Source organism: Ambystoma mexicanum, chromosome 4p, assembly GCF_040938575.1.
Source record: "Ambystoma mexicanum isolate Mex_15411 chromosome 4p, UKY_AmexF1_1, whole genome shotgun sequence".
NCBI classification, from domain to species: Eukaryota; Metazoa; Chordata; class Amphibia; order Caudata; family Ambystomatidae; genus Ambystoma; species Ambystoma mexicanum.
The window spans coordinates 189776568-189793591 of record NC_090927.1 but is presented as its reverse complement, the minus strand read 5'-3'; positions in this window follow the sequence as shown (position 1 = coordinate 189793591).

The following is a 17024-nucleotide window of genomic DNA, read 5'->3' as shown; positions in this document are numbered from 1 at the left end:
GACATGACACACAATGACATTGTCAGCATGATAGAAAGTCCAACCGCCATCCCACCCCTACTGAAGGTAGTGTCTGTACTCCACTTCCTGGCCACAGGCACCTACCAGCACACAGTGGGGCACTTGCATGGCATTTCACAACCATTATTCTCACGTACACTCATCCAAGTGCTCGATGCCCTCCTCAAGCACACAGACGACCACATCTCATTACCACGGACTGCCCAGGAGATTGCAAACACCAAAGTGGTTTTCCATGCACTAGCCGGCATACCTGGTTGCATTGGTGCCATCGACTGCACCCATGTGGAATTGGTGGGTCCAAGTGCCATGGAGGTACCGTACCGCAACCGGAAACAATTGCACTCAATCAACGTGCAAATGGTCTGTGACTCCAACAAGATCATCACACATTGTTGTGCCCGATTCCCCGGATCAACCCATGATTCAATGGTCCTGAGGAACTCCACAATACCACGTTACATGGAGCGACATGCAGGCCCAAGATCCTGGCTACTCGGTGAGTCTAATGTCATGACCATGGAAATGTGAAGTGGGTAGGTGAACGACGTACCAATGCATACTCCACCTGGCTGAAAGGGGGGGGGGGAAATGATGCATACTCACCTGGCTGAAAGGGGGGGAAATGATGCATACTCCACCTGGCTGAAAGGGGGGGGAAATGATGCATACTCCACCTGGCTGAAAGGGGGGGGGGGGAAATGATGCATACTCCACCTGGCTGAAAGGGGGGGGTAATGATGCATACTCCACCTGGCTGAAAGGGGGGGGGAAATGATGCATACTCCACCTGGCTGAAGGGGGGGGGGAAATGATGCATACTCCACCTGGCTGTGAGTAGCAGAGAGAACAGAGACAGATGATACCCTAAAGCAACCCAAACTCCACCCAACACCAGTGAAGCCAATACCCAATGTATGCAGCCCTACCATGTGAATGAGGTTGTGTCCCAACCATGACACAACCATCTGCAAGTGCATTCTACCAATTCAGACCACATTGTCAACAATGAAATGCACCTACATGCACCTCACCAAACACCATCAACCGAAAGGCCTGTTCCCCATAACTGCCCACGAAGGAGGCACATGACGGACAGAAACATCAACACACCATTACACAGACAGCAGGGCCCCCAAAATGTCCCTATCAACATCAGCATTGCTCACTGGGGTCATGATGAGGACCACAGCAATGTTGCAATGATGTGCGCATTGACATCACAGGACACGTGCCAGGCCAACAAAACAAACGGCATGAACGGACACAGTGGATGGGCACTCACAATGCACTCCACCCCTCTGCATACATTGGGTGATGGCATGCAAAACAGGCCATGAGAGCCATGAGCATATACTGGTTGCATTGTGTGAATCGATTAGTGCATTTAGAAGTTGTCCAAAGTAACAGTTGGATGCAGGCCATGGTGGCACATCATGTTCTTGATCAGACGTCATGACTGACACATACATTCTCGCCTACATACAGGTGATGCAGGCTATCCCCTGAAGAGGTGGCTCCTTACACCAGTCCGGAACCCGCAGAACCAGCACGAGGAGGACTTCAACCGTGCACATACACGTACCCGTGTGGTCATTGAGCAGACATTCGGCCTATTGAAGGCACGGTTCCGATGCCTCAGCAGGTCTGGTGGGGCACTCCTGTACCACCATGAGAAGGTGGCAAAGATGGTCATGGCATGTGTCATGCTACACAATATGTGCATCAGAGGAAATGTGCCCCTGCCCCCTAACGCAGAACTGCAACCACCTGACGATGAGGATGAGGAGGGTGCAGATGGGGCCGCACCTCATGGAGGAGGCGATGCACAGGAGGGGCGTGAAATGCGTCAAAATATCATCGACCAATGCTTCTAGCACACACGGATGGTGTGTATCACATGGAGACGGCACTTGGGGCACTGTGTGTCTCTGGGACATGCACACTGTGGACTGTACACCAATAAAGCACACATAAGCAATGAAAATGTCCACACATTTCATTTCAGAAAAAGGAAAAAGTGTATTTTAATCATAAATTGTCGTGACACACCCCCTCCCCCCTGCTCCCTCCCCCCTGCACACCCCAACACACCCCCTCCCCCCCACCCTCCCACCTGCACACCCCAACACACCCCCTCCCCCCTCCCCCCTCCACCCTGCACACCCCAACACACCCCCTGTGAGTGTCTACATATGCCTGTAACAGTGGGCACAGGCTATTACAAGCCCCCTCACCCAGCCCCCGGGGCACCCCTGCCTGTGGAGCGCAGGATCCGTCCTGAACGTCGGACGGGGCTGTTCTGGGCAGAACTGGCAGCGGAGGATGTCCCTGCCTGCTCCCGTGCATGCATGTCCTGTAGGGTGTGAGAGAGCTCAGAGAGCACACAGCGCACCCCGGCAAGTTCGCCACAAATGTCCCTTGACATGGACTGCATTGCATCCCTCAGGGTGTCAGTGTTCTGCGCAATTTCGGCCCTTAGGGTCTCCGTAGCCTGTTCGATGGCTGCCCTAGCCCCCACACATTCCGCAGCATGCTCGGTGAGTAGCAGGACAGCTGTTCCTGCCGTTGAATGATGTCCTCAAGGGACTGTTGCCCCTGCTGGGCCATGCCCATTGCTGGTGGTGTGATGGAGGGGCTGCTCCCCTCCTGTGGACTTAGAACTGGGCATGGGGTAGATGGCCACTCCTCTTCCTCTGTGTGCCCCTGTGTGGGATCCTCATGGGGGCTGGCATGGGACGAACAGGGGGAATGTGGAAGGTCAGTGGGGTGTCTGACGTCGTGCTCCTCAATGTCGGAGTCTGAGCATGCTGCAATGGCAGCTGATTCTCCAATGCTGCTGCTGGCCGCAGAACCGGTGCCTTCTGTGGCAGGCAATGTTGGAACAGGTGGTGCTGCTGCTGCTGGCCTGCTGCCTACAGGGGTGCTTGCCGGTGGGCCGTCCTGTTTGCTGGCAGTGGATTGTGCTTGCTGTGGGGTCTGGCTCACTGCAGCTGAGGTTGAGGGTGCGTGTATGGTTGTCTTGGCCTTCTTGGCTCTTTTTGTCGCAGGGGTGTCCTCGTCCTTGGGGTGTGATTCTGAGCCTGTGGTGGAGCAAAGGAGGGAGAGCGTTATTGATGGGTCTGCGGACATTGGAATGACAATGATTGACATGATTTTGGTCAGTAGATGAGGCACATTTGAGGCAGGGGCATGCAGGTCGTCTCCTTTTTGTTTGGAATGAGGATGGAGGTATGTGGGTGCCGGCAGTTAGGGTGTGCATGCTACATCTATACAGGGTGGAGCTCGCATGTGGCTGTGAGCAGTGTCCAGCTAATGTGTTGCATTTACACTCTAGGGCAACATTGTGCTACACATGAATGGACTTCAGTGACTATGGCATGTCTTGATTTGAGGCACCTACCTTCATCACCTGATGTCGGTACTCCTCTTTCCATCCCTCCGACGCCTTCAATGCCTTCCATGCCAATCGTGCTGGCACATATTTCCTCCCACGGTTGGAGTTTCAGTGGGGATTCAGAACCTCCACCGGTAGCCAGGGCAAGGTTGCGGTTGGCAGAGATGATGCTTCTTACACGTAGCCTAAGGTCATCCCACCGCTTCCTGCACTGCTGTGGGGTGCGGGGTACGGTCCCCACCGCGCTGACGCGCTCTGCCACCGGGGCCCATATGGCCTTCTTTTTGGCTATCGCCGGCCTGGTCATTTGCGGCGAAAAAACAAAGGCTGCATTGTCTTGTAGGGTCTCGGCAAGCATGCTCAGTTCCTCCCGGGAGAATCTGTCCTGGCGCTGGCAGTCGCATGCCTTCGTGACAACTTTGGTCAGTTTTGGGTGGTTAAGTGGGTGGGTGATGGGTTGGGACAGGTGTCAGGGTTGGATCTGGTGTTGTTTGGAAGGATGGCAATGGATTGTGTTTTTAAAGACGCCGCTGTGCTGTTTCCCGTTCCGCCGCGATGACGCTATTTCCGGTTCCGCTTTTTATGGTGACCGCTAATTGCGGCCACCGCTGATTACGGTGGCCGCTAATTACGGTGGCCCCTGAGATGGGTGGCGGTAGTGCACCTTGCGCGGCCTACGATGCCGGTAGGGGCCCTTTCCGCCATGGCGTTATTTACATTACCGCCATGGCGTAATGCTCGTGCGCGATGGGTCGGAATGTGGCGCTCTTTCCGCCATCGGTCCACGGCGTAAACATTCATTACGCCATGGCGGTAATGTCGGGTACTTAACGCCAGGGTCGTAATGAGGCCCTATGTATTTTGCTTTTCGCAAGTTGCAGTTATAGCATGCTTTTTTCTGCCGTTGACTCTGTTACGACCATCACAAGACATTCCATCTCAGTGTTCTCAGTCACTTTACAAAATCCTTGTGCCTAAAACCTTGTGTACAGTGTAGAATTGTTTGACGATAACACATAAAGTGGCCCTTGATTTCATTGTGCCACAATTAATGCTTTGTTGTAATGTGTCTATCTCCCTGGCATGCTGTTCAGGATGTTTGTTTGCATGTATGAGGTAACGAGTGCCCAGAGTACGGGATGCCATGTGAGTGCGCTGCTTTCCCTGCACTACTCTTTCTTTAAGGCACAGTTATGAACCCTCCCAATCGTATGTATTTTGCCAACATCTGAAGCCTGAAAAATAGATCCATGCAGGCTTGACATGTGGCTAACTTTGTTCCAGACCTGCAGATGAACTGGCCTGCTGTTAAATCTCAGTTACCAGTTTAATGGTGTCCACTACAGAGTGCAATTTGCTTTCTGACTTTGAGAACATTCAGACATGTAATTGCTCATTTTTCATTTAGCTCAGTGGGTTGAGTTCTCGCTGCTGCGATGTGTGTGTGATCTGCAGGTTTGAATCCCGGCAAGGCCAACTCAGCCTTTCATCCATCTCATGTTGTTAAATGAGTACCAGCACAGGTTGGGCGATATTGTATATATATTTGTTCTATACAAATTACTTAAGCATACGTGTTATATAATAACACATCATTATCGTTTGGTCTTGAACTTCTGCTTGCATTCACAATAATTTGATTATCTGGGCCTATACACACTGATATTAACGATACATATGGTGATCCATTCTTGTATGAAATGTATATCACATTACAGTGATATTTTAACCATATTTTTCATACTCTACTTAGGAACAATGCTATGTGATGCCACTCCCTGTTTTGTAAAGGTGTGAAAGACCATCTTCCATCGTTTCCCGTGACGGCACTTCGGGGTGGGGTCAAATGACATCACTTCCTGTGATGTCACCAGAGGTCACGGGTCGTGTGATGTCCTTTCTGCTACCCGTGGCATTTTTGGTAAAATGACGTCCCCGGAGTTAACTTCTTGTAACATTGATGCTGCACTAGACTAGTCTCATTAGAATACGTAAAGAAGTTAGATGCCCCACACAAGTAAGTTTTCCCCTCCCGCACAATCTCTGAAGTTAGTGCCTCTGCCAACATTTGAAGGGTAGCCCCTCTGAAATTGTACCCTAGGTGTTCCCCGGGTAGGAGCTGATGTGCGCACTTACTTTTTTGTTAAGCAGAGAGGTGAGGGAAGCCTTTCCTGAAAAGTACAGCGTTAAAGTTTTACTGCGTTCGTGCAGAATAATGTATTTGCACAAAAGCAGCTACATTTTTTACCTAAAGGCTTCCCTCACCTCTCTGCCTAACTAAAATCAAATGCACACATCAGCCAGCCCCATCTCCACGGATGCAAGTCAGCATCTAATGTATGTGCTCTTTCATATCCGAGGGGAGAGAGATTTATTTATTTGCATTTTTAAAGCGCTCACACAACCCGGGGCTATTGAGGAGCTGTTACAAGACTATGGGCCTCATTATAACAGTAGCGGCCACGGTATGAACGGTGCCGGTAAGGCACCAGCACCGTTTATACCGGGCCGCCACATTGCGAGTCCTGCTCGCGGGTTCCTGACAGCCCTGTGCTGCACCTGCGAGCAGAACTCGTGATTGCACCGGCACCATTATCAACGGTGCCGGCGCATCCATGCTCCCGACCCCCATTCTGTCCTATGGGGCAGAATGGGGTTCAGGAGCCCGGCATTACCGCCTCCCGCAAATGGGCAATTACCGTCCCACTCATCTCATAATGCGCCGGTTATTGCCCAATCGCGGGAGGCGTTGCGGTTGCGAGCATGGCGGTAGCCATGCCTGCCATACAGACACGGCTACCGCCATGCTCGTAATGAGGCCCTATGTCTTTTAGTTGAGTATTTATAACACGCTTAATACCCGGAGGTTTCAAAGCACGGACCCGGGGATCGAACCTGTGTTGCTTCGTGTCGTCTTGTTTCCAAGGCGAGCACTCCCAGAATGATGTGCTCACTTGCTTTTTGCTAATCAGAGAGGAGAGGTAAGGGTAGTGTTGATGCATCATGTTTGCTCATTATGTATGCATGTGTGCAAGGTGTGTATATATGTATTATGTACTGTGTGTGAAGGAGTGCATGATAAATGGCAGATTGGGTGCGTGTGTGAATGCGCGAATGTACGGTGAATGGGGTCGTGAGTGAACAGAGGGGGCGTAGCCTCTAAGTTTGCCCGCCCAGTTTCTGAAGTGGCCCCTCCCATCACCAGTTAGCCCCCCCAAAAGTAGGTTTCGTTGTGCCCCTGCCCACTGGTAATACTGCCGAAATCCCCCATGGAGACCTATGGACTCCAATTAATGGGGACTAACACTGCCTATCGCCACTTGTAATCCGGTGGTAATACCGCCGGAACCAAGTGGCGGTAATGGTAATACAGTTTGGTGGTATCTCAGCGGAATTACTGTTGCAAAGATTTGACAGGTCCATGGATGTGGGAAGAGAGGTTGATGGACTGAAGATGTTCTCCCCAGCCTGTGCTGATTTTCAGGGTACAAGTTGAGGGTGCATGTGGGTTGGCAGCGACCGCCCATTTTTTCCCCAGTCCGAATTCATCCCCTTCGGGTGTTTTTGAGGCCAGCATGAAAAAAAGCTTGTTTGCTTAAGTTTTCACCCGCCAGGATTTAAACTCAGGTCGTCAAGCTCTCAGACATACTGACAAAACCACATGAAAGTGTCTTCAAATCAAATGTCTTGTATTGGTATTTTGCTTTCCATGGATCTATGGAATATGTCACTATAGATTATTAGGTTTAAAAGGTGCACACCTTTTATACTTTGCCAGCAGTGTCATAGGAAAATCTCCTCTAGCTGGTTATTTTTCGAGTATTGATTCATTTTTTGAAAGACAATTCTCATTTGTATTGTGAATTTTCTTCTATTAGGAAAGGCCAGTTGAATTAAATGTGTGTATTTTACTTTAGGATACGTACAGTCCCTGTGTGTATGTTAATGAGCCCCCCCCACACTTTTTTGGGACTTGAGCCCTATCCATAAGATTTGAAGACCTGCAGAATTGCTTATTTTAACTGCCCAACCACCTTCCCGGTAAATAGGCTTTGCTTCGATTGCACTATAAGGCAGTCCTGCAGCAAAGGCACTATTGTTGTCTGGCCTGACCCAATCCCTGCCCTTACATCCTTGGAATGTATAGGTATATACATTAGGTATACTTGGATTACTTACCAGTGATCTTCAATTCTCTTTGTCATGTTCTTCCTCATCACAGTACTTTCTTTTGGGGTACCCATCTCTACAACTGATTCAGCTAACTCTGTTGGCTACACCAAAATAAGCCTCACTCCTGATATTGCAGCATACACAATATTAACACTTAAAATGCAAATACTGAAAGTGAGTTTATTTGACACCCATGGATATTAATTACTCATTTTGCGACTTTTCTGTAATGCAAATAAGTGGACCCCACACATCTTTTGCCACCCAAAGTCCCTGCAAATACTAAATCTAACCCTGGGTAGAGTAGCTCCTGGACTGTTTTTTGCATGATCTATGAAGAGTTCAGGCTGGCCAGGGGTCGTGATCAAGGGGGTTTTAGGTGGAGGCATCAGGATTGTGGGGTGAAGGGTGGCTAGGCATACGTTGGCGTGGAGTTTTTAGTCTCCTAAGATTACACTATAATCCGAATGCATACACGTTAAGTTTAGATGAATGGAATATTTTAATGAAAGTGAAAACAGGTGACGTGTTTCGACCACAAGGTCTTTTTCCAGGCTTGTCTGTGTTCCGTTCTCGTGAGAACTTAAAGTGCACTGTTTTCAGTAAATTATATTAGCCGCAATTGCGTAGCTCTCAACAACTCTCAACTTACGTCCCTGGCAGCCCGCCGTGCATGCAGTCTCAAGGTGATGGTGATGGGGAGGAAGGGGGGGAGTGGATGGAAGTTTATTGAAGCAGGCGGTGGGTGGACAGAGCTTGCTTTCTAGGCGTTGGTTTGGGGTGGGATACATAGGGCGAGCATTGATGGGTTCCCAAGGTGGTGGGGTGGTGGCGGTTTGGGAATAGTGTGTTTGCATTGCTGACATTACTAAAAAAAAAAAGCATACAGGCCAAGTCTCTATTGAATGGATGATGGTTGATGGTTGGGCTAGAGCTCACGAGAAGATGGCACGGTATTGCACTTGCTACTGACCAATTTGTTTGATGTGGTAAAACCACAGGAATAAAAACCCTGCCTGAAAAGGAAGAGGTACAAAATGGAGAAGTAAAAGTAAATAATATTAATTTAAAAGTAATTTAAACAGTAAGAAACGAGATTTTAAGGACAGAAAGTAAAACACATGTATTCATTAAAAAAAATTAAATGGTGTCCTAGTACTACTATGTGATTAGAAGTGCTGAGGGAGAGTGATAAATCCCCCAGCACCATGGCCACCTCAACTTGACACCCTTTCTTTTGCACTTGCCTAATTTCATCCATTGAGGTATACATTAATAACGGGGAGGGGCGTGAAACCAGGTACACTGAAGCACCCTTCCAACCATCTTCCATTGATTCAAACCATAATGCTCCTTGCTGTCAAAATAGGTTTTCTTTTTGTATTTGCGTTTTTTTTTCTCCATTAAATATTAAAAGACGGGTCTTATCCAACAGGTTCAGCTGAGCTTTGACCCCTCCTGCATCTGTCCGCTGTTCTACCTTCCACTTGAAGTCCTGAACAGGGCTGGTCATGCCACCCTCATCACCCGAAGCACCATTCCTGGACCCAGCTGCGTCCTTAGACCCAGGGTGCACATGCCTTCACCCTGAACAAACAGAGAGTCCTGACTGGTGGTGTCCAAGACAGGCTTGCTCTAGCTGCACCCCACTGCATCTTCTGCATTGTTCCCCCACACCCCGTGCCCCAGAGAACCTCAAAGGAGACAGTCATGCCACCCACTGCTCCCCAACCGCAATGTACAGGTTCAGCTGCGTCCTCCTGAAGCGTTCTAGCTGCACAGTGAAGTTCTGTCCGGTTTCTCTGTCTGACTTCAAGACAGGAAACACGTGATGCAAGGCACAGGGGCAGAGTAGAGTTATTTTCCATGAAATGACGTGTGATGAGAAGTTCCTCTCTGTGTCTGGCGTTCTTTCTGGGTTCACCGTTCCCAGTGCCTGCAACACAAAACGTCCGTGGCTCAGGATCAGCCACCCGTCCACCTGGAACAAGCACAGAGCCCTGATGGGCAGCAAGACCATCACATGTCTGGCCCCACGAGGGGTCTGGTCCAGTCAAGCCCACGACACCCTGCACCTGGCCATGTTTTCAACCTCAGGCCCTGAACAGGGCTGGGTTGCCCTTTTCCAGCCCCCACTCACCGCCTTCCTTGGACCAAGCTGCCTCAGCAGACCATACACACCCACCCGCCCACCCGAACATTCAGAGATCCCTGATTGGGCAGATGGACCATCATTTGAATATCACTTGCCCCCAAAGTTTGATAGGTGCTGGCCATCTAGTGCTCTTGCAGCCAGGGCAATGTGAACTTGGCCAAGGATGAAACCTTTTTGCCTGGCACGCCCTCCTCACCTTTTGCACCTTTCAATATGGTGGCCTTCTCCACAAGACCGGTCGGACTACTCGTCTTTGCTTACTACAGTGTGTGAACTCATTGATGCTGTTCTTATCTTGTATGACACCTCCTCTACCATGGCCTCCACCGCCCTCCCACGTGGCTGGTCCTGGTAGCTTCTCCTGGGTCCCCTCTCCCCTGCCAGTCCTAGCACTGGTAGCCCCACCCAACACCCCCCCATTGCTGGTCGTGGTTGCCTCTTCTCTTCTGGTTCTGGTTATTCCACCCACCCTGTCCTGGGTGCCCTTGGATCCACCATCCCCCCCATCCCCTACCTTAAGGTAATATTTTCTTTTTACAACACATTGACACATTTACTCCCCACTGTTTTTGCACTCTTTTACCCCACCTCTTCCTATTATAAATCACCCAGAAATGATATTGCTATGTATTCTTTCATTGTTGAAACCGCATATTTTCTGCGTTACACAGTGAATACAAAACCATTCGCGCTTTCTTTATTTTTTATTTGTAGCTCAGTAATCCTCTTTATTTTCACATTCTTCTTTTTTGCTGTGTAGTTTTACTCTGAAACATGCACAAAGCGGCATGGGAAGACTTGTCAATTGGATTTTCTAGAACTGTTACCTTTTCTTAACAGAAAATGTAGCATACATTATGTGGGGGGTGAGTGTGTTATGCTTTTTGGAAGGTATCTGCTTACCTCCCAAAAGGCAGGGACAGTCCATGGTAGGCCTTGAATAACTCTGGCCTGCAAATGGCCAGAGAACACTGCCTGCATTCAAGCATTGGGTGAGCACTAATTGGTGTTTGCACAGCACCTAATACAAATCCTGATTAGTACTCTTAAGTGCTTTGCAAACTGGCTACACATTAACTATTCGCCATTTGTTTTATCTCTGCCGGAAAGATGAAAGGCTGAGTCAGCCCACCTGAGATTGGGAACTAATCTGTTTTTCCAATGCAGAGATTTAACAGCCTTATTCAGTAGACAGCGGGGACTGCTTCGGGAGACAGCAGGGACTGCTGCAGGAGAGACCATACAACCTGACGAGTAGATTCGGAAGGAAGCCTCCAGCAACGTGTGACAGTCATTTGCAGTGCTATAAAACATTTCACAGCAAAAGTAGAGAGTGTGGTCGCAGCTCAGTTCGGCCATGCTGAGACCATCGGCTATTTTTGGCATCAGGTATAGATGTGACTATGCCCCATTCCGCTAGGGAGACAGTTGCCCAGTTCTTTGTATTTCTATGTTATTCTGGGACTTGCAGTGCTGCAATTACCAGATATAAATCTAGAACTCCCGGAATGCAAAGAAAAATGCATGTCTGGTCTAGCAGCTCCCAAATAGAATGGGACATGTGGATATGTGTGCTTCAGAGTGTAAACAGGCTCAGAAAAATACAAAATAAAATGGCGTTCAACCAAAATAAAACGTCAAATACCCAACAAAAGGAATGCATAGTAACTGGTTTGATATCCAGTGAATATCAAATAATAGAAAATGTCTAAATACATTTAATAAGCACAACAACAATATATAGTCACTGAAGACCTTAGCAATGTAGGGGAGAGAGCAATCTACCAAATGATTGAAACAATGATGGGTCAAGGAACTGAGCTTTGTCGAATCATTGCGCTGCAATTCAATTCTTGATCTGGCCTTTTTCTGCACAACATAGTGAAAAGTCATGATAATTAAGAATTCATATTTTCGAGGGGCCTAATGTACTCCTTCTCATGTCAGACTTAAACTCTTGATCTCGGCCTAAAATGAGGGGGCGTATTGGTGCATGGGGAGGCCGGGCTTGATGGTATTCATGTTCAGGAGTTCCTCTCATACTTGCCCACATGTCCCATTCCATCCGGGTGAAGTTAGCCCAGTCCTGGTATTTACTTTACATTCTGGGACTTGGAGTCTTGGATGTATAAAGGGGAAACACCAGGACTGCACTAGCATCTCCCGCCTGGAGCGGGCCATGTTGACATGCATGTCCTCTGACCCTGTTGGGATGGCAAATGACACTTTGAGCATGGATGGGGCCCTGTGCAGTTGCTCACCCAGGAGCAATGTTCTTTTCAGGTCTCTTTTTTCGCATCCTATAAAAACATATTTTTCTGAGTCTGGAAAATCTGTGGTCCCAGCTGTTTTAAGAACTCGAGATAATGCGCTGCTACTGCTGACATCCTTAATTTGGCGGTTCACCAGGCAAACATTTGATTGCGCGAGGCATTCAGTGGTCAATGGACAAGTCATTTTTTTGTACATGTGTGATCACAAACTTGATGTGTATTAGGGACCTCAAGTTCCTGCCTATCACTCTGAGAAAGGAATCGTTTGATTTTAGGATCCTTTTTGTTCCGATGGCCATCTTTTTGTCCTACATGATGGTGATACACCTAGCGCCTTGGCTGCTCCATCCAGGTGGTCTGCGCCCAGGAGCCCCTTCCCCTTGCTCGATGTCTCTAGAAACCCTCTCTCCTGACCTGCTGTCTGTGATCGGGAACCTGGGGATGCTGTGTCAGCACTGCTCCTTTGTTGGTAGTTTGCAGGGGACATACCTAGGTAAGGCTGCTACTCTGTGGTACCATTGCCCATAAATCACCCCCCAGCCCCACTTCTGTCATCATTTTCTCAGTGGTGGACTGGCCTATAGGGAACTCTGGAGATTTCCCGGTAGGCCTCTGCACCCTAGCCCTCTTTTGTGTGGTATTTCCAGTGCAGGGGCGAAGGGGGGGGGGGACAGTGCAGTACCTAGGATCAACAGTAATAAATAAATAGAATAAATAAAAACAATAGGTAAAATGTGCAGCCAGCTTCTGGCAAGTACAGGGGTAAGTGCAGACATCAAGTGTCAAGAGCTGGTGGGGGCTGTAGGGATACAGAAACAGCCCCCAAGAAGAGGGGTTGCCCGGGAGCCAGTGCAGGTGTGCAGCTGGCAGGGGAGGGGACCTGGGCCCGAGAACAGAGGGTAGCCTGGTGACCAGTGGAGTTTCAGTCAGGAGTTCAGCAGGGGAGAGGAGAGAAATCAGAAGAAAAGAGGATGGTCTTGAGGTGCTTCCGGGAACCGGAGATGGTTCTCCTCAAGTTTCAGGGAGGGTGTTCCAGAGGGAGGCCCCAGCCGAAGAAAGAGATCTACTACCAACTTGTTGCTTGGAGAAGGGACTGATCCTGAGGGAGTTGGAGGCAGATGAGCGAAGAGCTCGAGAAGGAAGATATTTAGGAAGAGAGAGTTGAAGGTATTGCAGCACCAGGCCCCAAAAGGCCATGTGGACAATACAGAGGTTTTTTAACTAAATACTCGCAACCACTGTGAGCCAGTGCAGAGATTTCAGTCCTGGAGAGATACAAAACCTGGGCTTGAGGCCAAGGACAAGTCTCGCAGTCCTGTCGTGGATGAGGGCACTGCCGAATTTGGTTGTGGTGATAAAGGATATCAGCAACGAGAGTATTGACAGGATGGGGTTGTACGGGTGGGTGATTTGTTTGAAGAGGGTCGGCTAATGTTATTCTTGGATTGGAGGGTGAAATATGGAATGCGGCAAGGGAAACTCCTGAATTATGCCAGCCTAGTAAAGGCATTGGTGCAGAGTTCAATCCCAGAGCAATCAAAAAGGGGGTTAGGCCAAAATGACCGAGGTCAAAAGGACTGAGTACCAAAAGTCCAACCCCCATTTGTTCACATATGTATATGTGGGGGCGGGGGATAAAGTTCATGTATGGCCATAAGGTGGGGGGTTGTCCCACCACATATATATATGCACACAAATGGGGGGTGTAACAGTCCTTTGGTAGTCTGACTTTTCAGCTCGGTCATTTCACGCAGATCTCAAAAAGGTCCTCATTATTACACTTAATATTACATATGGAAGGTGTAAAAAACTTCATATATCCATTGTATCGAGGCCTTCTCTTGGAGTCTTTGATGCCTCATCTTGGAGTGAAAGTGAACTGGGAAAGAGATATGGGGAAACCGTGAACTGATGAGGAATCGTCCAACATATTTACACTGGTGAAAACAGTTTCCCGTAATGCGAGGTTGAAATTGGTCCGCTTCAACATCATACATAGGATATACATGACCCCCAAGAGACAGCATTTGTTTAATAAGGACATTTCTTCCAAATATCAGAAAAGCTCGTTCTGGCATATGGTGTGGGCATGCCCTGTTATTAGAACCTTCTGGTCGAGAGTAGTAGAGAAGGTGAACGGATTGGTGGGGGTACCATCGATTGTGCTCCCAAGGTACGTTTGCTGGGTGTTCTGCCTGGGGGTCGTGGGAAGAGGTCCATGAAGAAGATTGCAGGGTTTATAATAACACTGGCAGGTAGGAGAATTACTATAAATGTCAGAATGGACCACTGGTGGTGCAGTGGCTCTGGGATGTGAAAAGATGGGTGGCAGCCGAACAATGGGTGTTGCTTCATCAACCTCGACGAGTGGACGTCATACATGTGGACCTGGGCTGCGGTTTACTTTTGTCCTAAGGTTCGTCTTCTCCGGACGACGAAGCTCCATGATGGACCCCTGGCCTGAAAGCTATGTGATCTCAGCGTGACCCAGGGAAATGTATAGTCATCTGACAGACTGCAATTTGTTGTCCTCACGCCTATAAGATTTCTGGGAGGTATACGTTCGATGGCAAAGCATGTCAAGCAGTAACTGATAGTTATATGCCAGTCAACATGCCAATACCTAGGAATGTCATAGTTATACAGGGCACGATTGGTCTTGTGTGGGCATGGGTGGGGTAGGAAAGGGGGTAAGTTGTTGGTATTGTGTCCCTTGAGGATGTGGGGGCTTGGGTTGTGTTTTGTGGATGCTAATTGTGTGGATTTCTTTGCACACACATTTTTATAATAAAATCAAAAACAAAAATGTATGAGGACTACAGAAGATAGAGTGAACAAAGAAAAGGCACAAGTGGGCAGGCAGGTACATGGAGAGGCATTGGGTGTTAGGTGATCGCTCATGGCCCCCCTCACCCCACCTAGTATTTAGAGGAAGGTGGGCATGCCTGTGTGCCGGAGAGGGGTTGTACCTGTCTGCTGAGTGGGGGCTAACACTCCCCATATCGCTGGTTTTGAGGGCCTGCTCTGGGTTCTAGTTCTTTTTCAACAGATGCTTGCCATTGCTCCCTACCTGCTTGCCAGAAGTGCCAATACCGTCAATGAAAAATAAGTACTCATATTTGCGGGGTATCGTGTGGGGATCTGCAATGAGGGCAGGTAGGAGTTCATCTGGCGGCATTGAGGGAGGCCCTGTACTTGGTTTCCTAATCAGGGTGGGGACAACTAGTGGCAGCAGTGGCAAGGGTGTTGGGGGAGGGGGAAGAAATCTACAAAGGAGGGTGGCCTGAGATGGAGCCTTCGCTGCAGTGGTGGCATGCAAAGTGCACCCGGGGTCATGTGTTAAAGGGGGGACAGGGCCACTCATGGGACATTAGAGCAGTTAGGGCAAAGAGAGCGAGTGGTGGTGGGGTGGCACTGCGGGGGAGGGTGGTCTTGCGAGGGTGGTTGGGAGGGTGGTGAGCCTCTGGATCATGGGGATTTAGGGTTGTGAAGAATGGGGGTTGGAGGGCCAACCCACTGACCCAAAGAAGAGGAGGAAGAGAGGGGGAGCATGGTGAGGGTTTTGGGGGTACAGACTCCGACCCCCAACGGTGGAACGCCGGAGTGGGTCTAGTACATCTCCCTGAGGTACAGCAAAGGGAGAGGCGGGTTAGGGGTACACATGCCCGAGCCCACAAGTGCAGAGCAACCAAGTGGGTCCCAGACAGTCCCCGATATCCAGCAAATGGTAATAGCACCAGGGCGGCGGTAGGGACACCCACCCCCCTCGAGATGATGTTCAGGAGTGTGGGGGTGGATGCCCCCACGAGCAAGACCTGAAACAGCCTGGGACCTGCAGGGAAGGGGAATGGTACAGAGTGCAGGAAGAGAAAGGATTGGAAGGGGATGTCTTGGATTGGGAAGAGGGGCAATGTGTGGTGAGGAAGGGGAAAGTATGGAAAAATACAGGTCATTGTCAAGGGACTGTGGGGGAGGAGCAATTATGGTCATGGCGATGGGAGATGGTGGGCAACTGAGGTGAATAAGGTGCAAGGGTCAGGTAGGGGAGAAAGCTGGGGAACGGAACAAAGGATACTCGGCAGATGTTGTTTTTTTCCTGTAGCAGGAGCCCAAAGAGGGCAGTGAGGAGCAAGTGGAGAGTGCTAGCAGGAGGAATGGCATTGACAGAGAGGACGGCACAGCTGCCATGGGGTGAGTCGGGCAGGGCTGGTCTCTAGCTTGTGAGCGCACGATAGGCTGGGGTTAGTGCAGACAGCAGAGGTAGGTACTGTAGAGGAGCAGATGCCTACCTTTGCAGGAAACCCTGCTCCCCTACCTCCAATAGGTTGGAAGCCTGACATTGTGCCGTGTTTGACACCAGCAGTTGTGCCAATCCGCAACAAATGTTCGAAAAAAGATACCCATTAAGACAACCCTATCAAATGTATCCCCAGAGGGATGACAATTTGAGGGAGGAACTCCCTGAAGGAATATAAAAAAGAGCAAGGAAAAAAGCCTGTGATGTCATAAGAGAGTATGAACGACGTCTCAGGATACCGGCTGAAGAGGATGTATGGATCCTACAGACAATAATGGCTAAGTAAAGAATCAGGTGAACCTTTAACTACGAAAAAGATTACACGTGCAAAAGAATTGCAGATAATCAACCGTTCAATAATTTTACAGACGCCGAAACGCAAGTAGATTGAGCTATCATAGAACCTGGCTATATGTAGTGAATAGAATGCATGCCAAGCCGCCATTGTATAGAAGCTGGACATCGATATCATGCATTTTAGTAAGGCAGGCCCCATGAAGTGGGAAGAAGAAAAACAAAACTATGTTGCAGCAAGAATAAGTTGAACCGTGGAACTGCATGGAAAGGCTGTTTGGCCTAAAGTCAAGACTGAAACAGCTAAGGTCGGTTATCTATTCTGAAAAGGAGCGAATGTGCAAGGATGAATCATCTCTCATTAAGGTGCAAAGAAAGAACACCAAGAGTGCCAAGTTTAATTCATTTAAACAT